Genomic DNA, 13,137 nt, shown 5'->3' on the forward strand with positions numbered 1-13,137 from the left:
ATTAATGTATAGTGGTATATTAACAGTGATGGTAAGTCCATATGGTACATAGACGCAAACAATCTATATGGTTATGCAATGATGCAAAAACTACCCTATAATGACTTCCAATTTACTACTCCTACTCTAGATGCAATATTGAATACTCCAGATGAAAGTGATTATGGTTACTATATAGTTTGTGATATTGATTATGCTAATAGTTGTAAAGAGAGAACAGAACAGTTAGCACAATGCCTAATAAGAGAAAGATAAATGATAATGAATTGGGATATCGAGAAATAGATGGATGCAAAGCAAGATCAGAGAAATTAATCTTAGATCAAAACAACAAAACAGAATATATGGTTCATTATTGGATGTTAAAGTTCTATGTTTAGATGGGAGTAAAATCAACCAAAATACATAGAGTAATTAAATTTAAACAAGATTATATATGTAGAGATTATATACAAAACAATACAAATAAAAGAGCAACAGCTAAAACTGAAGCCAGAAAGGATGTAAAGAAATTAATGAACAATTCACTATATGGAAAAATGTGCATGAATCCCCTGCACTTCCTTCAAAGTAAGTTCTTAAATGATGAAGAAAAGATAATGAAAAGTACAAGTAAACCAACATTTAAGAATATAACTAGATATAAGGATTATAGCCAAATTGAATATATAAACAAAAAAAAGAATATGGTTCTCCAGTATATGTAGGTGTTACTATCTTAGAATTAAGTAAATTACACATAAATGATGTATTCTATAATATTCTTCAACCATCTCTCAATGATCTACAACTCCTTTATATGGATACTGATATCTTTGTATTAAGTTTTAGCGAGGGTAATGTTGACAATGAACACATGGACGTATCCAATCTCGAACTTTCAATCAAAACTAATAATAAAGATCCAGGCAAATTCAAACATGAATTAGGTAGTAAAGTTATAGAAGAGTTCATAGCCCCGTCACAAAAGACATACAATTTCAAAGACTATCCTAAGAATACCAAAGAGAAAGGAGTAAAGAAGTGTAACAATGCTAAACATGAGGAGTTTTATAATGCACTAAAGTATAACACAGAGAGAAGTGTAGATGAATGTAGAATACAAAATGCTGGTGATAACATGACAACAACAAAAACAATAAAATTAGTCTAAACACATTTGATGATAAAAGATTTCATTTAAATAATATTAAAAGCTATCTTCATGATGAGAATCTATATCTATTCAAAAGAGATCTATTAAATAAAAACTGCGAAGCAGGTTCCCTGATTAGGAATACATCATTAGATGGAGACAAAGACCTACTGGTTAATAATATTCTAGAACTAACCATTATTGATGATAGAAATTTAATCGAAGCTGCTCTTAGATTATATAATAATTTATTATAATTATAAAAAATGACTAAGCTAGAAACACTTATAAAAATAAACAATCTAGAAAAACAAAACAGAAGAAATAGATTAGAAGATAAATTGAAACAACAAGATTTTTATGGTGAAATAGAAGAGTTATTTGATCCCTTAACTAAAACACTTAATGCAAAAAATGAACACAATCTAGCACTAAGTGAACAAACATTAAGAGCAATAGATTGGCAAAATCAAGAGTTAGATAAACAAACTAAGATGATCCAGCAAGCTGGTTTCCAGATCGGTGAAACTGCTTTGCAGATCGGCGAAAACACTTCCAAGGTTCATGAAACGCTAAAGGGTACTATAAAGAAAACTCAAGATATAGCACCAGTTATTGTTGATACAAAGACAGCCAAACTTCTTCATGACATGGTTGCTCAAACTAATCCTCAATTAAAAGCAGAACTCGTAGATTTATTACTAGGAGATATAAAGTGAATGGTGTTAATATAACTCTAGAGCAGGGTGCATTTTTAGTTAAGGATAATATATATGAATTTTTAGATGAATTTATTGACTTTCTTACTAAATCAAATGTAAAATATGATGATAATTTTGAGGCAGATGAAAACAAAATTCAAAGGTTTTTAAAGGATATTAGATATGATGAACGAAAAGGGGATAAGTAAAGCGCCAGATATAGAACAAAAAAACGCTTATAGGGTAAACGGATAAAAGATGATGTAATCGGCAGGGGTTTAAATAGCAACCCCAACCCAAATATTCAACGAAGCTGCCATATAAATCAGCGTAGCTGTGACTTCGTCAATGGTTTAGTAGAAAGACTAGAATTATTAATACTAGAAACAAAAACTGGTCATGATGGATTATATGATGAAATGCTAGATATATCTAGGCAACTATTATCTATTAATATTATTAATCAAGAACAACTAGATAATTTTGTTTTTAACTATGGTAAATAAATAATGATAGAAAAACAACAACAACAACAACAACTATTAGCTAAAGAAGTATTCAGTCCTCAAATAGCAAAGTTTAGAAGAGAAAAGATAATACCATTATATAAAGATGAAGCTTGGTCAGCTGATTTAATTGATAAGTCATCTCTAAATAAATACAATAATATTTATAAGTTTATATTAACAGTTATAGATATATTCACAAAATATGCATGGGCTATTCCATTAACGAATAAATCTGGTTTATCTATAACTATTGGTTTTAAAACAATCCTATCAGAAAGTCTACAGGGTGGCTCTGAAAGTCGAAAACCAGAAAAGTTATGGGTGGATAAAGGTACTGAGTTTTACCATAAAACATTTAAATCTTTACTTAAAGAATATGAAACGAAACTATATTCTACTTAAAGTGATTTAAAGGCTGTGTTTATAGAGAGATTCAAAAGAACATTATTACACATAATTAATTAACCAATGTTCATCAACGGTGATGGTAATTGGGTAAATATACTAAATGATGCAGTCATAACATATAACAATAACATTCATTCAACAATTAATATGTCACCAGTTGATGCTTCTAATAATCCTGATAAAGCTAGATACTATGTTTCATCTACCAAAGCAGAACCAAAATTTAAAGTTGGTGATTATGTTAGAAATGCAGATAAACGTAATACCTTCTCTAAGGGATACAATTCTGATTGGAATAGAGAACTATTTAAAGTTAATGAAGTTTTGAACACACAACCATCAACATATAAAATAGATGATATGAGTGGAGAGATAATAGAAGTTAAATATTACTAACAGGAATTATTAAAATCCTAGTTCGATTTTGAATCTAATAATAAAGTTTTAGAATCATTAAATATAAAGCTTTCTGTAAACAAATACAAAGATGACAAAAAATATATTTAACCAAGCGAAAAATCAATCGGGGAAGCCACTTGTTGAATCATCGGGGAACAGCTTAACAACAAATAGGGCTCGTGGTTTATTCTTAGAAGATAATGATAATATTGACATGAAGGATACTTATAAAATTACGAATGTGCATCTTCTCTTAGATGAAAAAGATGTTGTTAATAAAGAGTATTGTGACAACAACTTATTGTCGTCTGATAAGAAAACGGATATTTTAAGTAGAAATATAATCGAACTAAGAAAAGGGCATAATCAATTAAAACTAGAGATTGATAATATTAAGTTGAATCAGAATATCACTAACATACAACTAGATGAAAAGTTTATTACTGGAATAAAATAATTTAAAGAAGTTAATAAAAAGACTAATTCTTTTATAGATGAAGCCCTTTTAAAGAATAAAAAGAGAATAGTACAATATATAATCGCTATACTGTTCAAAAGTAAGTAGACAACAAAAAAAAATCAAGAATAGAGGTGCATTATGATTTTTATCAAGAAGATATAATGAAAGAAATAGAATGAAATTTTACTAATTAAAATAACCGAAAAAATAACTAACCCAACAGCACCGCGTGAGAAATTACTATATCCAGATCTGTCTCCAGTATCAGAACGATTAATAAATGAAAAGATTCAAGCCAATAATAAATTTAATAATGTTAATAACATTATAAAAGATATTAGAAACTATTATGAAACTGAAACTAACAACTAATAACTATAATAAGAAGTTAAGTAGATATAAGAATTATATTAACGTAGCTGAATTAACAGAAATACTATTATCATCAATTGCAACAACGGCAACAACAACATCAGTTGCGTTAACAGGTATAGGATTACCTTATTCTATACCAACAGCTTTTGCTACAGCAACTGTTTGTGGTTCATTATCAAAAACGATTAAAACTAAAATAAGAAATAAAATTATAAAGTATCCACAAATGTATATTTCAAGTAAACAGTTCAGCGACAAGTTTAATAAACTATATACTAAATCAATGAATGATAATAAAATAGATAATGATGAATATAATGAATTAGTCAAGGTATATGAAGAATATAAGAAAAACAAGAAAAATAAGTTAAGTGTTTTTTAAACCAATGTTAATAGTGTTTAGTATTAATAATTTATTTAGTAATAAAAAAATTAGTTTTATTATTTATCGGTAAGATTAAAGCTATAACCGAAACTATAGTCTTAGTCTTAGCCATAACTAAATTATCTTTTCTTTGTACCTAAGTCAAAACTTCTTCCTTTTTGTACTACCTTTATACCTTCACCAGTAGTTGCAAATTTAAATAAATCAAGTGTGGCTGATAAAGCAGCTATAGGGTTTCTTGAGGCAGCTGCACTTCCTATTTTACTTGCTGTTGCTAATGCTCTTAATGGATTATTAGCAACTTTCTTTCCAAAGTTAACCATAGCTCTACCACCACTTTTAAAGGAATCTTTAAATCCCTCTGCTTCTATTGTTGCATCACTAACCGTCATTGACTTAATTCTTTTACACTTAACACAATTATCCTTTTACATCTTAATACCTTTTGAAGTAAAAAAAACTTCTTTTGTTATTAGTACCACTATAATGTCCTCCATCAACACAATATGAACTAGTTTTAAATTTCTGTAAAAGACTCATTTCTATATATAAAAAATAATTATCTCTAGAGAAAAAAAAGAAATTAGATATTATTTATGCTAGGGGCTTTGTTAAGACTAGTAGGAAATATTTTAGAGCTATGGGGTTTCGCATATGTTTCACCATAACTTTGACTATAACAATGACTAAAACTATAGCTATGATATTATATCAACCATCTTATTACCATCACTATTAACATTAATCACCTTTCTAGTTAATACTAATGCATGACATATAACGTCCGCAACTGCAGCACTAAAATTAGAATTAAAGTGTATTGGTTGTGGAGCTATATGGTCACTTTGATATCTAGTATCGGATACACATATTTTATAACTACTTTTGAATGTTCAAGGGTTTATATATGGTTTTATATTATGTGGTAGCCCATTATAATCTTTATTAAAGCCAACAATCTCTTTAAAAGCCTCATTATAATTATTGGTACCATAATTAATATTCATTCTATTCTCGGGATAAAACTCACTACCAATCTTACAATAACATTCAGTAACGTTCATTATATCAAATGTACTTGCATCAAGAGTTTGTTCATTAACAATAATATGTTTAAAACCAATTATTAAATATTGTGGTCTTTCCATCCCACTTTCCATACCTAGATCAAACAGGAAGTTAGTAGCATTGGGTACATTCTTTTAAAAAGTCTTTCTTTCATAATAACTAACGTCTACATTATTCTTTTTACTTAAAACATTTTGTACAATAATTCTATTGTCTAAACTAGGATCAATACTGGGCACACACCATGATATATCTCTAATATCTATATTACCATCATTACCAAGTGCATCAGCACCAGCATTAACTCTAAATAGATCTCTATCATTATTATTTCTCTTTAATTTTAATTTAAATCCTAAACCATATATAATCTTTTCTAAATCACTTAGAAAACCAAATAGATCCCTCATCTTATTCATCATATACATATGACCTCGTTCTGCTGCAATATGATCACCTTTAAGTTGACTATCGCTATTGCCTTGATTTTTAATAAAAACACTCTCATATTAATCATCAGTACTAGTTATTAACTTATACATCAGTAGTTTAGGACGACAATGATCTATATATTCAATAGTCCTACCACCACTAGTTTCAAGTTTAACTAAACTAAACAATGCCATCATACCATAATTAACTAATCTGAAATTAGCATTATTAGCAGATACACCACCAGCATCATCTGATACAACAAACTCTATCTCTAGATACCAATCATGCAAATTTAAATGATTCTCTTCTCTTTTGAGAATGATATTAATATTAGTATTAACCGTATTCATTGTTGCTAGATTAATAGGTTTATATTTTATAATCTAACTTTTGTGTATATCATTGTTATAACCATAAGTTGTCTCCAAACTAAAGTTCATTTTTATAATCCGAATTTTAACTTTAACTATAACTATAACTATGACTAAAACCAAAGCTATAATTATAACTATCGGTGTAACCGCTTCGCGGATAACCAAAGTTATAATTATAACCTTAAATATATTCCAATTTATATAAATATAACCAAAGCTAGAGTTATAACTATGGGGCTTCGCCCATGTTGGGGATTGTAGGCCCTTTCACCATAAATACAATCTAATATTTGAATATAATTAAATGACTGAAAGTTTAATCACGGGAAATACGACTTCGTTAATCATATATGAACTACGAAAGATAAATGAAACTCTAAGTAAAACTAAAGAAGAGCATACATTTAACTTTAGAAAGATAAAGCCAACACAAAAGTTTAACTTTAGTGAACCTATACTTAACTCATCAAATAAAGGTTTAATTGGATTATCTGTTTATAATTCGGTGTTTAATGTGAATAGAAGGAATAATCAATTCATATATGGTATCAAGCGTGAAACATGGTCAGATACCCATATTTTAGCTATTATAGCAGGAACATATGAATTATTGGAAATAGCAGAATTAAAAAAAGAAGAAACTAATGGTAATGTTATAATAGAATCTGATAAGAATAAAATGAAAAGTTTAATGAAAGTAAAACAAGGTGCAATTAACTTTGACATAGGAAATTCAATAGCCCCTTTACTGGGCTTTAGAAAAATAGTATATGAACAAGGAAAAAATACATCTCAGAAAATTGTTGATATTATGGGTTTTAGTACTATTAACATTCATTAGAATGTGATATCTGGTGTTAAAGATGATGGGAATAACACAGACATACTATATACTTATACTCTAACACAACCACCAGGTTACTTGATAAATATTATACCAACTAATATCCGGTATCAAAAGGTAAATAAAGATAGAATAGAATACATTGAATTTCATATTAAAGATGAGCGTGGAAGACCGGTGGAAGACTTTAATGGCGAAGTATTAAGTTTTTTTACATTTAATTTAGAATATATTTATAGTTAATGATATGGTTATAGTTCAATCTCTATCTATAATAATAGCCATGGACATAGAAATAATTTAACTACAAAACTCTCCGATCCCAATTAATTCTTATTTTGCCAATAAAATTTTTATTTTTAGTTATATCAATGACAATGTAATTATAAGGCTCTTTCCATTTTTTATTACATATATTAGCGAAAATCTTTATAACTAAGTTCAACATTATTAAAGAAATCTTGATATATAGATATGAGGATTTTACCTCTTTGTTAAAATAAAATAAATAGATTACAACCCTCTCTAACACTCTGTCTATCTATTGTGAATAGATTTTGATTAAGTTATATCATATTACAATTATTATGTCTACCCCTACAAAAGCATTCATTAATAACTGGTTCTTTGGCTCTAACATCATCGAATATCATTAGTTTCTTTAAGTCTTTGGGTAGTTGATCGGGATAGGGTAAATCTTTTAAATCTTTAACAAACTCAACATCTGCTTTATCGTCAACAGAGTTGCGATTTCGTCAATTATTACTCTCTACACCTTCATATTGATCACCAGTAGGACCAATGATGTATAGCTTATCAAATTATATGTTAGCCAGAATTAGTTTTTTTGAAAAGAAAGTCTTACCATATTCACTGGAACCAGATATTATACATCTAAAGTTCTCTGGGAGTTTAGCTTCAGTAATTATTGTCATCATTTGGCCATGAATGTAGATTTTCATTTATATTAACTGAGATATTGTTACTAAGATCGGTGAAACCCCTTTGATGTTTTTCGTCAAATAGATATATAAAATTATCATTAACATTATCATTATCATTAACATTATCATTATCATTGACATTATCATTATCATTAACATTATCATTATCATTATTAGCAAAGCCACTGCGTAGATCATTATCATTAACATTATCATTATTAGCAAAGCTACCTCGTAGATCATTATCATTAACATTATCATTAACATTAACATTATCATTATCATTATCTTTAACATTATATTTATCATTAACATTACAACCTAAACAAAAACACTCATTATATATTCCCGGATATTTACATTGATTAACTAGAATATTCAAATGTTTGTTAAATCTAAATCATCGATCAATAAGATAGATCATATATAAACAATAAGCCCCACAATAAGATTCATCATATTGTTGTATTCTTTCATTAGAGCCTAGATCAACATATTCTTCTAAAAATAATTGTGGGGTTTCTACACCAAAACTATCAAAGTAATACACATGACCACCTTCTCTTCTTATAACTAAAACCCAATGTGTACCATCAGTTGGATATAGATTTACAATAAGGTTGACGCTAGGTTCATTTGTGTTATTTGGAGTTTTTTCTCTCATCACTATTTCAATTGGTGTTAGTCTTATATCTTTTCCTATATCTTTAATTCTGATATCACTCATAGCATTTCTATCAATATTAAATTTAATATTGAATTCCTCAAAAGTCTGGATAAGCATATTTAATAGGTATAAAAATGGAGAAAGGTAGCACAGTTATATTTCTTATGATCATAATTGGAATTTGTTATATAATATATGATTCAATAAAAAGTAAATATACAAAACTAGAAGAAAGTTTTGGTGGATTTATGAATAGGAGTTTAGTTAGATTTGAACATGAAAAGTCACCATTACATACTATTGTTTATGGTGGAACTGGTACAGGCAAAACATATTTTATTAGACAATAATTAAAGTTATACTTAGGCCAAGATCTGAACCAAGACCAAAACCAAAACCAAAACCAACAGCAAGCTAAAAATATAATCGTTGTATGCAAAGATGATAGAGATTGGATAGATTCTGAGACTGGTGAGTTTTATATTGGATTTAATACATGTGATATAATAAGATCACATCATAAAATAATTCTAAATTCAAAGATAGTGTAATTGTTCTAGATGATATGGGTGATAAGTTAAACAGGGATATAGCTTATTATTTCACAGAAGGAAGACATTATAATATTCAAATGATTGTAATCTGTCATAAACCAGCTCATATAATTAATACAGCAAGATTGAACATGTGATACTAAATATTTAACAACTTATAATGGAGCTGATTTAAAAATTTTAATGAAATCTATAAATGTGAACATAACTTCAATAAAATAATTAATGAATTAAATAGTAACTATTATAATTGTACAAATGGGATGACAGATGAACTTCGTTATGGTATAATTAAATATAATAGGAAAGAGAATACTTTTATTATTATTGATAAGAACAGAACTTTGATATATAATTAGAGAATTGGTTTCCTTGATTTAAAAGCTCTGAGTTTATAAAATAAATAAAAAAATGAAGATAAAATAAAACTTGTAGCATATATGAAAGCGCTCATGATAAATGCTACAGATAGAAATACTATTAATCATGATAACTATCAGTTCTACTTTAATAAACTTCCTACATTAAAAGGTATTAAACTACAGAATGATGTTTTAAGACAAGAAAAAATTAAAGCGGATTGTTTCAGATTAATATCAACTATTTTAGGAATTATAAGTCCGGGTTTTACGATACATAATTAAATATATATCCTAATACAATAGTAAAAACTGCTGGGGTTGTAGCAATGGGTGCAAGTAGTATGTTAAATAGAGCAAGTACATCAGTTAATTATGGTTACGGAGAAGATCTGCAAAGCATGTTGGAGAACCAAGGGCAGAGCCCCTTACACCATGATCAGAAATCCTGCTTCGCAGATGATCTACAAAGTAGTTTTGCTAATACAATAGAAAAGATACAAGAAGAATATATAGATGAAGAGAAGTGAACTTTAAATAGAAAGGGACAAAATTATTTAAGTAAACTATATGAAAAAAATGAAGAATTTAGAAAATTTAAAGATTATAAATTTTCTTAGAGACAAAAAAGAATTAGAACTTAAAGAGATTTTAGATAGAAGATATAAAACTAATAGACTCAATACGACATGGATGGATTATTTAGCTAAATGTATCCTGTCTAAAGATAATACTAAAGACTTGATCGAGATATTAATCAATAGAGCAAGTACATCAGTTAATTATGGTTACGGAGAAGATCTGCAAAGCATGTTGGAGAACCAAGGGCAGAGCCCCTTACACCATGATCAGAAAACCTGCTTCGCATTATCTACAAAGTAGTTTTGCTAATACAATAGAAAAGATACAAGAAGAATATATAGATGAAGAGAAGTGAACTTTAAATAGAAAGGGACAAAACTATTTAAGTAAACTATATGAAAAAAATGAAGAATTTAGAAAATTTAAAGGTTATAAATTTTCTTAGAGACAAAAAAGAATTAGACCTTAAAGAGATTTTAGATAGAAGATATAAAACTAATAGAATCAATACGACATGGATGTATTATTTAGCTAAATGTATCCTGTCTAAAGATAATACTAAAGACTTGATTGAGATATTGGCGAAATATGATGGGTTTAATTGAAATTTGGCCAATTATAAATGGTTTTAAAATTTTTAGAGTGTAAACATAAATGTGGACTCCCTTTTAATTTAGCTTTTCATTATTCAATATGTTATGAAGATAAAATTAGTAAATGTGAATGTGGTGATAAAATATTAAGTGGTATTTGTATTAAGGAACTTGCTTCACCGATGAAAACTGATTGTTCTTTTAAAGATGAATCTGGATATTACTCTAGCTATTACTCTAACTGTAACTCTAACTCTAACTCTAGCTCTAACTCTAACTCTAGCTCTAACTCTAGCTCTAGCTCTAGCATTAACTGTATTTCTAGCATTAACTCTAACTATAACTCTAACTCTAACTCTAGCAATAACTCTAACTCTAACTCTAACTATAGCATTAGCTCTAACTCTAACTCTAACTATAACTCTAACTCTAACTATAACTCTAACTCTAACTCTAACTCTAACATTAACACCAATGTCTTAATTAGAAGTTGTAATAAATGTAATTCTGTAAAACCACTAACTGATTTTGATGAGAGTAAGTATACTTGTAGAAATTGTACTTCAGCTAAAGTTAATTGTCTCTATTGTCCTTCTGTTGTGAGATATGATGGGATAAGAGTTCATGTAAAAAGACAACATCCAAATGTAGAATTACCTAAAGGATTTACTAGAAATTTAACCCCTCAAAGAGATGTTAGAATAACATCCAGATATAGAATTGACTAGAGGATTTAGTAGAAATATAACTGATCGGCGTAACCGCTTCGCGGATAAAACAATTAATCCTAGTTGGCAAAGTCCTAGAGCTGTAAGTCCTTTAGTTATTAACCAAACAGAGGAAAGTTGTTCATGTAAATACTATAATTTTGTATCATTTCTTATTAATAATGGAATAAATATAGAACAAGTAAAAGAGAATATAAATTTATTGAAGAGTATAGATAATTTAAATTAAAAAATATAGAAAAGTAAAAAAAAAATAAAAATTTATTAAAAAATGACATAATTTTAAAAATTAAATAAAAAAGAGGGATTTCACTCTTTAAGCGCGATAAATAGTGATTTTGTACTGTGGCATCACTCCGATAGGGGCGATTTCGCTCCTAAAGAGTGACTCGCTCTTAAAAGAGGGATTTCACTCTTATTTTTTGAAGAGTGAAAGAATAAAAATTTATTGAAAAATTTCAATAATTTAAAAATTTGTTTTAAAAGAGGGATTTCACTCTTTAGGCGCGATAAATAGTGATTTTGTCATGGGGCATCACTCCGATAGGGGCTTTCGCTCTTAAAGAGTGATTTGCAAAAAATTAGCAAAATTTAAATTTTATGAAAGAGTTAAGCTGGTTTTTTGTTCAAGTTATCCACAAAGTGGTTACACCAATTTTCGTAATTTGGTTTTACGTGCTTGTTACACGGTCTCACTAGTTACACTGAAAAACACTAATCACTGTGTTTCCCCCGATCTCAGTGTTTTTGACTGAATACCCATCACAGTGTGTCCCATAAACAGTCTCACAGCAGGGATCTGCGAAGCAGTTTCACTGATCATCCTTTTTAAGAACTGTGAATTTGGTTTTTTTTATCTCACTTAGTTTCATAGTAATTCACATCAAAGTCGGGGGACGTTCACTGGAGTCAGTGAGGAAGGAACCCCAAACTTTCCGTTTGCTAAAGCAACTTAACTAGACTCGATGTTTTAACCACTACGCCAAGTGAGACAGAAAGTTTTAGTTTTAGATTGATTAAATATTGATTAGGGGGATATATGCAAATTATTATTTTAATATATCTTTCAATTTTTGTTCAAGTTTTTTTGTTCAAGTTTTTTTCGCAAATTTGTTTACGTGCTTTACACGGTCTCTCTAGTTACACTAGTAACTGGGATACGTCCACCGGAGTCGTTGGGGATGGCGATGCATGACCGAAGGTCCATAGAACCCGAACTATCCGTCTAATAATGGACAATTACCAGCTTAACTCTGTACTAGTGGATTGCACTAAGTGAGACAAGAAATGATAGATTTTGAGTGAATATAAAGGTAATATGTAGTAGTGGATAAAACAAGGAAACCAACAAGCAGTAAAATTTGGCCCGATTCGACATGCGCGATTAGCGTTAGGAGAAAGGGTCAAATTTTACTGGTGGCTGGTTTCCTTGTTTTATCCACTACTTGCAGCCCAGAAAAATGTAAGAGTTTTGAGTTGCATTTTCCTAAAAAATGCTTCCAATTCTCCTGATCCCTAATTTAACTCAAATTGATTTAATGTCCTCCCCTAACGTCCGGTTATAGCCATTGTAGTGGAAAACAGGCTTTGTCTTAAAGCTTTAACTCAACGTTGGTT

This window comes from Convolutriloba macropyga, chromosome 5, assembly GCF_964194025.1.
Source record: "Convolutriloba macropyga chromosome 5, txConMacr16.3, whole genome shotgun sequence".
Classification (NCBI taxonomy): domain Eukaryota; kingdom Metazoa; phylum Xenacoelomorpha; order Acoela; family Convolutidae; genus Convolutriloba; species Convolutriloba macropyga.